The following is a 13,131-nucleotide window of genomic DNA, read 5'->3' as shown; positions in this document are numbered from 1 at the left end:
TTTTGAGAACCAATTCTCTCCTTGCATATCCGGTTCCTGAAGTGGAAGCCAAGCTGTCAAACCTGCATGGTAAGCACTTTTACCAACTGAGCTATTTCACTGGCCCATCCAATGTGTACTTTTTATATTCTTGCCAAATACCAGGTTGTAGTTGTGTGATCTTGTGTCTGGGTTCTATATTTTATTCCACTGGGATAAATGTCTATTTTTGTGCTAGTGTCATACTGTTTTTATTTCAATGGCTTTGTAGTGTAACTTAAAATCAGGTGTAGTGATACTTTTAGCACTGTTCTTTTTGCCCTGAATGCTTTGCCTATCTAGGGTCTTAAGTGCTTCCATATGACTTTTAAGATTTTTTTATACCTGTGAATAATGGTATTGGAATTTGTATCACATTGAATCTGTAGATTGTTTTTGGTGGGATGGACATTTTCAAAATATGAATTCTACCAATGTCATGAGATGCCTTTCCAACTTCCGGTGTCTTCCTTAATTTCTTTCTTCAGTGTTTTAAATTTTTCATTATAAAAGTCTTTCAGTTTTGGGGGGGGGTGTGGGTTTATTCCAGGAGGAATTTCTTTAAGGCTATTGTGAATGGGGTCCTCTGATTTCTTTTCTGATATATTTGCCATTGTCACAAAAGTTAGAAGATTGCTTTTTTTGTGTGTTGACTTTGTATTCTACCACTTTGCAGAAAACATTTATCAATTCTAGGTTTTTTTTAATGGATCTTTAGGATTTTTTAAATGTAAAGGCTCATATTGTTTTAAAATAAGGACATTTTGACTTCTTTCTTTCCTATTTGCATAGCTTTTATTTCCTTTCCTTGTTTTACTGCTCTCACTCTGACCTCAAGCACTGTATTGAAGAGAAGTAGAGGAGAATAGCCACCTTAGTCTTGTTCCAGATGTTAGTGAAAATGCCTCAAGGTTCTTTCCATTTGGCGCGATGCTGGCTATAGATTTGTCATCTATAGCTTTTGTTATATTGAGATATGTTTCATGCATCCCTATCTTCTCCACAAAAGAAGGGTTTCTATTGTCTTCGGGTTTCTATTGCTCTGATGAAACACCGTGAGGAAAAGAACAGCTTACAACTCTTGGGTCACACTCCGTCATCCAGGGAAGTCAGGGCAAGAAATCAAGGCAGGAACCTCGAGGCAGGAACTGATGCAGAGGCGGAAGAGGAGTGTTGCTTTCTGGCTTGCTCACAGGCCAATGTGGTGGGGTATTTTCTTATTGAGGTTTCCTCTTCCAAATGAGTCTAGCCTGTGTCAAATTGACATACAAACTAGTCAGTACACTTTAGCAATGCCTTAAGGTATATAATTTAGCCACTAAATTGAGATCTCTCTAATTTTAATTTGTCTCTACTTAGAGCTATAACTTTTAACTTAGGGCTGCCTTCATTTTATCCAATTGGTTTTGGTATGTTGTGTATTCATTTTGTTTAACCCTGAGATATTTTTGTTTTTCTCTTTGATTTCGTCAATGACCAATTAGTCACTCAAAAGTGTGTTGTTTAATTGCTATGACTTTGCATATTTCCCATAGTTTCAGTTGCATTGATTTCTAGCTTTATCCCATTACAGTCAGATAAAATACAAGAAGTTATTTAAATTTTTCTATATTTATTGAGATATGTACTTTGCTTTTCAATATTTGATCTGTCTTAGAGAAAGTTCCCACTGTCTCCTGAGAAATATGTATATTTTGTAGTGTTTGGGTGAAGTGTTCTGTAAATACCTGTTATGTCTGTTTGATATATGATGTTTTAAGTTCCAGCATTTTTCTCTTTTTTGGGGGGGAGGGCAATCTGGATGAGCTATCTAATGCTGAGAGTAGGACACTGACGTCACCCACCAGCACTGTGTTGAAGTTAATTTGTGACTTGATGCTTAGTAATATTTTAATTTTATTTGTGTTTGTGTGTTTATGTGTGTGTGTGCATGCATGCTCATGCCTGAGTGCATGTATGCACACCACATGGTGTGCAGAAGCCCACTGGAGCTCCTGGAACTGGAGTTAAAGGTGGTAGTGATCTGCCATGTGGACTTTGATAATCAAATCTGGGTCTTCAGCAAGAGCTGTAGGTGCTCTTAACCACTGAGTCATCACTCCAGCCATGGGTCTGCCTGTCAGTGCATGTATGTTTAGAACTGTATTTTTCACTTCTGAGATGATTGAGACAGGGTTCTGAAGTGGACGGCTTGTCTCATCCACACAAACCCACAGTGTTCTGCTCACCTACATCCCCTTCCTCTTCTGAGATGGTCTCAGCTATCTGCTATCTTTTGAAGAGTTTCTGGTGATGCTCTTGCACACTGACAGGGGACCATGACTTCCTACTTGATGCAGGAATCACTTTAGAGTCAACAGACACCTGCCAATGACCCTCTGCTCAGGTTTCCCAGTAATGCTGTGCTTGTAAACTCAAGGTAGCAGGCTCTTGACCGTGTAGCTGCAATGCTGAGGAAGTTTCCCCTTCTCTTGGCCTGAAGTGCTTCCTTACCAGAATGATACACTCCCTGTTTCTGCCTGTGAGAAGAGACAACGAGTCTTGCTTTTATTGACTTCCTGTACTCTTTAAAGTAGTCTCTGTGTTAGAATAGTTCCTAACCTCAAAAATGTTCTAATCTTTTTTAGGAATCCTAGCATGATCTGGGAGGGAATTCCTTAAGACTGACAAAAGATGGAAATAGATAAACCAAAGAAAAGATGGTGGTTGAAGAATAGTTTCCAAATTCAAGAAAACTAAAATTCAAATAGGAAAGGAGTGTAGTATGTGCTTCTCACTGTTCTGGGCATAAAAGAGTTCATGAAAAAGTACCATCCATAACAAAACAAAACATATTCTGGCAAGAGGATGTGCTTAAGGATTATGGGAAGTTTTGGTTTTGTTTGATCATGAGAGGTTTTTAAAAAGGGAAATCACTGTGAGAGTCATGAAGAAAATGGAATTGTAGGGAGGAAATGAAGGTCAATCTATACTGTATTCCTCAGAAAAGAGAAAGAGAAACCAGGCTGTACCAAATTTGTAAAAAGAACTTCATCATAGATATGTGTGCTGGCTAGTTTTATGTCAACTTGACCAAAGCTATAGTTATATAACCTGGATACCTGGATATTGCAAATTATTTGCTGCAGAATTTCTGCACATTTTTCTCTCTTGTTCATTATGACCAACATTCTAACCCATCACTGCTTCCTTTCAGCTGCCTCATTTTTCTATATAATCAAAACAGAAATGAGGATATGCTTAGCAGGTTACAAAGCTATGCTATAATTCCCTCGGGTTTGTTTGAATAAGAATAGTGTCTTCAAGCAGGAACCCCTGTGCCCTTGTAACTGGATGTGTGATGATTAGAAGTTAAGGCGCGTTTGCCAACCTTTGTCTCTGCTTCTCCCCTTCAGTGTATGCCTCTGTAATCACACCTCTTACACCTGCACTAATTACATATTCCCAATCCTGTATTGTCTTAGAGATGGAGGACCTATAGGAAAGGGGCGATGCCTCATGTGTCTTTGGATTTCCAGTGTATTGCATAGTTCCTGGCATAAAACTTATTGCCAAAATACTTGTTAAATGAAAGAATGATTATGATTCAGGCTTTTTGTTGAAATAAGAGTATTGACGTGGTCTTTCTGGCAATGTTAGACTTGGAAAACCCATATGCAAATTGACCAAGGATGTTGAAATATTTTGTGCTGACCACATCCTGAGGATAAATTCTATAGTTTTGTTGATTTAATCATTCTGAGTGTATAACTGCCACGGGGGAAAACCCCACAGCAGTAACTGAACCCTTAAAAATACCTCACTGACTAAATGACATGCATAGAATGTCTATTTCACCATGTGCGTGAAATATCTATTTTAAATATGTTTCAGCCTTTGGGGATTTAAGCAGTTTTTTCCTTTCTGAATAACAGAGGATTTTTCCGTGGACATGACTTTTATATTTATATTTTCTTGAGTCTTGGTTGACTTCATTGTTTATATTTTAGCACTGTTATTCTGTGCACTCATGCTTCTGCAAGTCTTTTTGAATACTTTGGAAAATGAGGTTGGGTATGGTTATGTGAGAGACGCTGCTGTATCACAAATATTAGAGGCTCTGAGGGGGAGGTGTAGAACTTATCTCCTTTTCCACTGATGTTTTCCGTTCCATCTATGGTCACAGACAGGTCACCCAATTCACTATTGCTTTTGCTTTTGTTAACTTATATCAACAGTTGGGATTCATTCCTTTAAAGACTGTGACTGTATCATTCCTTGTCCCACTACCCCACCAAATAGTAACTTAATCATGGCATGAAAAAGAACCTACAGCCAGGCGTACTCAACTGTTCTTCCCAACTCCCAAAGAGTTGCTGGGTTCTGTGTTAAAGGACCATAGGGCAAGGTTCAGTTACTACTACATGGCAGATTCTTGAACAGTTTGGCGAACGAAGCAGAAGGATGTGTGTCTGAGACAGTAGGATTAACAGGAGCAATATCAAGATTCAGGACTCAGGAAGGGGGATAGTGCATGACACTTTTGAACGGGGGAAGCGGCCCTGTAGTTTGGCGCAGAAAGAATGCTTGGGTCCATTAATAGGGTATTGGATATGAAACATTTGACTCATTTTTTCTGCGCATCATTCCTTGATTCAATCAGGGTGAATAGTGGGGCTGGCAACAGTAATAGTAATCTTCATTCCAGAGGTGTACAAGTGGGTTAATATATGTAAATCATTAAATATAATTTATCACATAAATGGACCCAAGGACAGAAGCCACATGGTCATCTCAATATATATACAAAATGCCTTTGACAAAACCCAACATCCTTCATGATAAAAGTCCTAGATAGGTGAAGAATGGAGAAGGGCTGTATACAACAGACATATAGTCAACATCAAGACAGATGAATGAAAAACTTAAAGCATTCCCACCGATATTAGAACAAAATGAGAGTGCCCACTTATCCTCCTCGTATTCATGTAGTGTTTGGAGACTTATCAATAAGAGAAGAGAAGAAAATACAAGGGATACAAACAGGAAAGGAGAAGTTAAAGGATTCTTATTGCAGTAGACATGGTTCTTTATTTACATTAAAGACTTTACCAAAACAAACAAACAAACAAACAAAACAAAACAAAACTCCTGGAAAGTTAGATGAAACGCACCTTCAATCCCAGAACTCAGGAAGCAAACGCAAGTGGAACTCTGTGAGTTCGAAGCTATTCTGGTCTACACTGTGAATTCTAGGCCACCCAGGGTTATATAGTAAGACCCTATCTCAACAACAACAAAAAGGGTGACAGAATACAAAATTAACATAAAAAACCAGTAGCCTTCCTATATATCCATGGCAGACACACCAAGAAAGAACTGGAGGAGCAATCCCACTCACAGCCTCAGTGACAATAGCAGCTGCTTCAGGCACAGCAACACAAACACCTCAGACTCTAACCTAACCAAAGAGGTGAAGGGCCACTACAGCAAACACTTTAAAACACTGAAGAAGAAATTGAAGATGATAGGAGAAGATGGAAAGATCTCCTGTTCTCATGGCTTGGAAGAATCAATACTTTAAAAACAGCTGTTCTACCAGTTCCACAGTTTCAATGCAATAAAAATTCCAGTGCCATTATAGTCATAGAAACAGAAAAACTTGAAATTTGTATAGAAGCACACAACAAACAAACAAAAACAAACCCTAAAGACAGCTGAATCAATCCTGAATAAATAGAATACCACTGGAGTGAGCATGACTACTGGTTTCAAGGTATATTACAGAGTCACACTAGTAAACACATAATGTCATTAGTACAAAAGCAGATGGATGGATCAACAGAAGTCTCAGGGCTGGACAGATGACTCAGTGGTCAAGAGCACTTCATGTTCTTGCAAAGGATGAATGTTCAATTCTCAGCATCTACATTACGTAGCAAACAATTTTCTGTAACTCCAAGTCTTAGTTTCCAATGCCCTCTTCTCACCACATTGGATATCTATATGCATGGGGTGCATGTACACATGTGCATGCACACACACACATACACACATGCATATGTACACACACACAAACACATACACACAAACACACAAATTTCCCCTTGGGACCTCTCCACAATGCTATAATCACAATAAATTAAATATAGTTCAGTTCAGTTCTTCTATTTTATTTTATCCAAAGACACAAGCATAGATTACTCCAACCGAAAAAAAGTTTCAGAATTTCACACATGTAAATAATGTTTTAGCCAAATGTACCCCTTTCCACTCCTAATTCCTCCCTAATCTCCCTCTACCATTTCCTTCCAAACTTGATGTACCTTTAACTACTACTGCTATCACTACTACTACAACTTTGGTTTTTCTAGACAGGATTTCTTGGTGTAGTCATTCTGTAGACCAGGCTGGCCCCAAATTCTGAGATCCTCCTGGCTCTGCCTCCCACATGCTGAGATTAAAGGCATATGCCACCACTTCCCAGGTAATTTGTCTTTTTAAAAACTAAGTATTGTATTTTCAGAGTTTGAGGGGAGACACCCTTCATGAGTGGATAATGCCTCTTCCAGAAATCTAAGGTTATTAACCAAAAATCTTCAGAAGTTGTTGGTTAGGAAAGCCTCAAAGGCTTTCAAACAATTATAGGCTATTGCCAATGTCCTTGGCAGTCCATAAGAAGTAGATGTTAAGGGCTTTTTGCTGAAGCCATCACACACTTGTGTGTTCTAAGACATTGGGAAATCAAGCTGAATCTGGGGTAGACATTTTATTTCTGAAGCCAGTTATTAAAGTGTTGGAAGAGGTTTCGCAAGCTGCTGGGAGGAACAACGCCAGTGAAGCCACCCAGATGTGGAGTCAACAAACAACAAAAATGACCTACCTTACAAGGTACATTCCCCAGGGAATTAGTGGCATGGCCATTATGAAGATAACCAATCGTTTTCTTACTGGATTAGAGGCCTGGTCCACAAGAGAGAACTCATGCCTTGTGTTGTATGCCTGTTCAAAATCTTTTGGCTGAGGATGATATACTATTGCTGCTTTGCTAAATAAATACGATGCCATACTGCCCTTCAAATAATTGTGTTTATATCCATAGATTAGCACTGGTTTCAGCCTTCATCAGAGAACATTTTATGGCAGTGTTCAGATTAATGCAGAGACTTAATTGGCCAAATAAGTGACTATGGTGTGTTGAGTCCTAAGCTGGACATCTGTATCATCCCTTGAAGTGATCATGGCTCAGGAAAGATCATGGAAAAGGAGATGGAAAAAATGTAAGGACCAGAGGTTGGGGAGAAGTCTGACAAAAGAGTGTGTCTTGAACATGACACTTCTATCACACCCATGAGCTCACTGCAGCTGGGGTTGCCTGTGTAAGATCTATACAGGTTTGGCTTGGCACCATTTCATCATGCATGGAGGAGAGGTTCAGAAAGCCACACCCCTTCCTGTAGGACTATGGGAAGTTAATAGGTGACAGGGGAGTGGAGAAACATCTTTGTGGCCAGTGACAAATCTTGCATGTTCTAGTCAATAACCCCTCATCACGCTCTTGTAAGCAACTCTAGTTCAGTTCAGTGGGTCAAAAAGATATCAAAGTAGGAGGGGTCTTATTGGGAAAAATAAATGTGAGAGAGAAAGAATAAATGAGGGAGGGAAATGGTGAGACATGGCCAAAAGTCAGCGTAGTCATGTATGAAATTGTCAAAGGAAAAAAAAATTAAGAAAGAGAATAAACATGAAAGACTCACACAAAAAAGTATATCACAAGGAGATGATACAATTAAAAACTAGTATTTGTCTTGACAAACAATGATAATTAGTACTTGGGAGTCAAGACTTGATATCTGTGGGTAAATACAGGGAATTTTGGAGGTAACATGTGGGAAATATAAACTAGAGTGGCTGGCACACAATAAGCAGAAACTTTCGCCTCAGTTTTCCTGTAGCATCACTATAGAAATCATTTATAATTGGTGCCACATTGCTTATATCCTGTGGCTAGTGTAGGCCTCAGAGAGCAAGTGTGTGAGCCAGCGGCACTTGAAGTCAAGAGAAAGGCCTGGTGGAAGACAGGTGGGCAGAGAGAGAGGGGAAAAGGCATGTGAACTTTGCTTACTGGAAGAACAGTAGTGTTTATCTAAGTCAGTTTCTCCTCTGGCCATGGACACAGTAGTGCTATCAAGACCACATACACACAGCAGCATGGCGGTTATTTACATATCTGCTTGCTTCCCTGTGAGCACAGGGAAGGGCGCGCATTATTTGAATTATATACTTAAAGTACTGGCTCTTAGCTCCATGAGTGACTTGGTGTAGAATTCTAACAAATGTCCATCTTATGGTCTCAAGCTCATCCAATTAAATTGGATTGGAGTTGCAAGGTATGAAGAAGCCTGGGTGTTGTTGAATTTTCAGTCTATGCTCATTCATGGATCTAGGATAGGAAAAATTGTCTTAAGACTTCAGTCACATGGGACTAAGTGCATGTTCAAAGGTTTAGATGATTGTGTCGCATGGATTATTCCAGAAGGCACAATGAGCTAGATTTGAGTGGGCTATAGCTTAGGCAATGGAGCCTTTCAGCCTCTGTGCACTGCGGTAGAGGGAGACTGTACTCTAACGTCTCTCCAAGGCCTTTTGTTTGTGGGTTGGCCAAACAGACACTGATCAGCTCTATCCTGGGAACTAAGTGGAGTTGTGTGGAACATTTTCTTGCTTTCCTTTTCCACACTCACCTACCTTGCTCAGGTCCAAGCAGCCCAGAGTGTATCAGAGGAGCTTGTTGGCAGACATTTGGAAAGTGTCTCCCGCCTGCTGAAAAGCCATGGCATCATCATTCTGTGTTTATCTGAATGCTAATGAATGAAATGTGTCTGTTTGATTGGAAGCACATTGTGGGAGGAGGCAAGGGCGTCTCCCTCTACCTGGCAGCCGAAAACAGAGCTGTCAATTCCACCTCACCTGTCCCTTTAGCTGAGCTGGACAAGGCCCCAAATGCTTTCCATACGTAAGCCTTTGTGATGTCTCCTATAGACATGGTGCAGATTGAACCCCACATGCTGTTTTGGGACAAGGTAACTCAAACCACATGCCTGGAGGGGAATCAAGGCAAATATGGTTCTCCAAGAGGCAAAATATAAGCAAGTAGCAACTCCCCATCTGAGCCAGGGATTAGGAACGTGGGCCAGGAATTGGCCCAGATCTTAAAGTAATCACCAGCGCTGGTCCTTAATATTACCATGGACTTAATAAGGCCACTTATATTTTGCTTATTCTCTTTCATTCTTTAATAAACAACCAAGACAGCTGGGTGTCAGAAGGAAGAGAGTACACAAGTCAGAATTCCCATTGCTATCTTAGCTCGTCACTTTGGGCCAACAAGTGGAATAAGACATCTCCTGTCCCCCAATCCTTGAGCTCCTTTCTGGCCTCTGAAGGCAGCTTCAAAAGGACGCATTGGGTGTAGTGGTGTCCATGTGGGCTCAAGGCACATGCACGAAAGTCTTTAGGAGGTCACTAGCCAGTAGGAAGGCGAAAGGATTAGCGATGCTGAGAAAAATGTGTCCTTAACAAAGTCAGTGTCCTTGGGCCCTTTAGAAAACTATTTCTGAAAAAAAACAAAAACAAAAACAAAACTATTTCTGGGGAGTTTGCTTTTTTGATGATTTGTAAATAGTAATGTTCTTGTGATTTATTCCAACTGAGCTTTAGTTCCATGCGATGCTATGGAAAGGGCGTAAAACAGAATCTCGCTCCTCGCATGTAAGTTGGCTGCTACTGAGATAATACTAGCACCTCAGACTCTCAGTTGTGAGCTTCACCATCTGTGAAGTGGGAAGACTGGTGACCTCAGCAAAAAACTCTTGTGAGGATCATATACGTCTTGTGAGGACTCGCTAATAAGCTCCAAAATTAGTTTCTAGATCCCCCGTTACCTCCTCTTCTAGCTCTGCTTGCCTTAAGCAAGTTAATAAGTTTATTCTCCCTGTATCTCTTGTGAGTGAATGTGTGTGTGTGTGTGTGTGTGTGTGTGTGTGTGTGTGTGTGTGTGTGTGTTAAAATGGTAATAATAGTAGGACCTTCCTCATGGGGTTGTCTTCAGTGTTAAAGAGGCAGTGCTTGTAAGAATCCTGGAATTGTGGCTAGCACTGAGTGAGGACTCAACAAAAGGGAGAGTTCACATTTGCTATGCATTACAGCTCCTAGGGCAGTGGCTGGCATACCACACACGTCAATGACTGCTGGCTATTATGACTACTAGGACTATTATCCAATTAGCTGAGGGAAGGATGTCTGTCCAAATCTCTTATTTCCTCACTCTTGACCTGCTGGTATGATTCAGACACAAGTCCCCTGAGATGCTCAGTTTTCCTGGGGGGGGGGGGGGCAGGAAGAAGAGCTATGAGGATAAATGAGGAGAGAAAAGATGTCAGCCTGGCAATTCAGACAGCCTGGGGTACTCATCCCGGGACCAGATGACCTTTCCATAAAGAGGAGAAGCCACAGCAGCCTTCACTTTCTCTGGACTCCCAGTGAGTCATGCGAAGTCATTCCTTTGGCTTCCAATCCATGGGGGAAGATGCCAGAAGCACATCTAGAATCGCCAGCTCTGATTAGACCAGAATGTTCTGATGTGGTTAAGTAGGCAAGGAGGAGGAGGAAGGTCATGGCTTCCAGGGGCCTTTATTCACCTCTGGTATTTGAAGAAGCTGGGTACAAGTCTCAAAGACAACTGTCCTCTCTAGGGCCAGAAGGGAAGACAGCCGGATAGTCTCAGTCTGGCTTTTACACATGCTTGCTAATTTTTCTCTGAAATCAGCCCATGCCGTATAACTCTAAAGAAATGTTTTGGGTGTACACTCTTCATTCTATGGGTATCTGTAAGTATTAGCTGGCCACTGTGTACCAGCTATAGCACTGGAATATGGTTTCATTTATTTATTTATTTTGGTCTTTTTTTGAGACAGGGTTTCTCTGTGTAGCCTTGGCTGTCCTGTACTCACTTTGTAGACCAGGCTGGCCTTAAGCTCACAGTGATCCACCTGCCTCTGCCTTCTGAGTGCTGGGATTAAAGGCGTGCGCCACTACGCCCGGTGGCAATATGGATTCTTAAGTAATTACTACATAATATTTAAAGCCTGTGATGTAAGTGCCACCAGATCAAATGTGTACCTAACGCGTGGGGAAGTCACAAAAGGCTTCTTGCCGGTGATGATGGAATAAAATTACTGGTCCCAGAGACTGACTTGCTGGGTTACAACCCCACTCTCACTTACACTTTTCTTGGGAAGATTTCCCACTCATGTTGGGTGTTGATTTTTCCATCTACAAAATGAAGACAATGATACCTATTTAAATGATTCTGTACGTGGACTGATCAAGGTAATAGGGGTAGAATAATGTGACAATGTGCCAGGAGCATAGTTAGAAATGGTGGGCATTTTTGTTGGTGGAAGTCTGTGTATGCCTCAGTCTTCCACATGAATATCTTTCTGGGAGTGTGCATGTTTGGAATTTATTATTTAAGTTTTGTCTTGTAGATAGCAGTGTCTGATGAAGACTTCTATAACTATGTTTCTGAAGAGTTCCTCAGTTGCCTGAGACTCACTGGAATCCTGACTGTTCGGAAGTGAGTTTAAGATGGGGGTCTCCAAGCAAGTGTGAGGACGTTTGAGCACACACACTCCTGAGAGGCCTCTGTTGAGGAGCTCGCACACTGCCTCCTCCACTCATGCTCCCTAGACTTACAGGAGTTCTTCAGGGAACATTTCCATTTCTTGGCTGAGCCCTAAATTTAGAGAGATGAGGAGAGAGATTTACATTCTAGGGCGGTGGCTTCTGGGGGAAAGTTCTAGACTACTCTAGATTAAGAGCTCCTGTGCAATGGGTGGCCTCTCAGGCTGTTCACCAGGTGCTCACTGAGTGCCAATGTCAAGAAGGCACAAGTCAACTGTGTTTTCCATCTCCTGTTGTTTCCATATAAAATGATCAAGATGGCTGGATCACCCCAAAGAGAACAGCACAGATTTTCATAGGCATATCCTGGGTCCTCTCTACCTTATTGTCTGTTATGAGTTTTATGGGACTTTTGTCTCTTTTTCTATTTTATAAGCTCTTTCTTTTTTTCCTAGCTGTGCCATAGTACATATGTGCTGGCTAGTTTTATGTCAGCTTGACACAAACTAGAGCCATCTGAGAGGAGGGAGCCTCGACTGAGAAAATGCCTCAGTAAGATGGGGCTGTTGGCAAGCCTGTGGAACATTTGTAAGGCATTTTCTTAATTAGCGATTGGTGTGAAAGGACCCAGATTCCTGTGGGTGAAGCTGTCCCTGGGCAGACTTAGCAAGCCATGAGGGACAGGCAGTAAGTAGCACTCCTCCATGGCCTCTGCATCTGCTTCTGCCTCCAGGTTCCTGCCTTGGGTTCCTTCTGTGACGTCCCTGCACGATGAACGATAAACTGTAGCATGAAAAAACCCCTTTTCTCCCCAAGTTGCTTTGGTCCTGGTGTTTTATCACAGCAATGGAAGCCCCACCTAAGACAGCATATTTTAGAAGGCAGCCAAGCAGAGGCTTAAAAGTGGTGTGGGTGGAGCCAAGATCAAGAGCGATTCATCCTACATGTCTGTCCCACATTCCACATGAGGCTAATTAATTTCAGTTCTCTTGTGGCCTTTACAGATTAGACTTGCTATTCTGTGCATACTGTGTGATGCCTCGGAAGACTGTTGCCAAGTGCCCCACCCCCTATCCTGATATGAGTCCCCAAAATAGAGCAACTCTGGGAAGTCAGGGCAATTATCTTTCCATTCTTATACAGTTCACATTTCTTGTAAAAGTGCCACCAAAATCTGGGTGTCGGTGTAGTCCTGTATCCTGGTTAGCTTTTTGTCAAATCATCACAAGCTAGAGTCATTTGGGAAGAGGGCCTCTCTGGCTGAGAAAATGCCTTTTATAAGATTTTCTTGATTAATGGTTGACATATCAGAGTCAAACCCACTATGGGTGGTCCCACTCTGGGAACATGGGACTGAGTTGAATAAGAAAGGAAGCTGAGCAAGCCACAAAGAGGCAGTCAGTAAGTATCAATCCTCCATTGCTTCTGCATCAGCTCCTGCCTCCTGGA

This window comes from Acomys russatus, chromosome 4 (genome assembly GCF_903995435.1).
Source record: "Acomys russatus chromosome 4, mAcoRus1.1, whole genome shotgun sequence".
In the NCBI taxonomy this organism is placed as follows: Eukaryota; Metazoa; Chordata; class Mammalia; order Rodentia; family Muridae; genus Acomys; species Acomys russatus.
Note: the sequence above shows the minus strand (reverse complement) of the source record.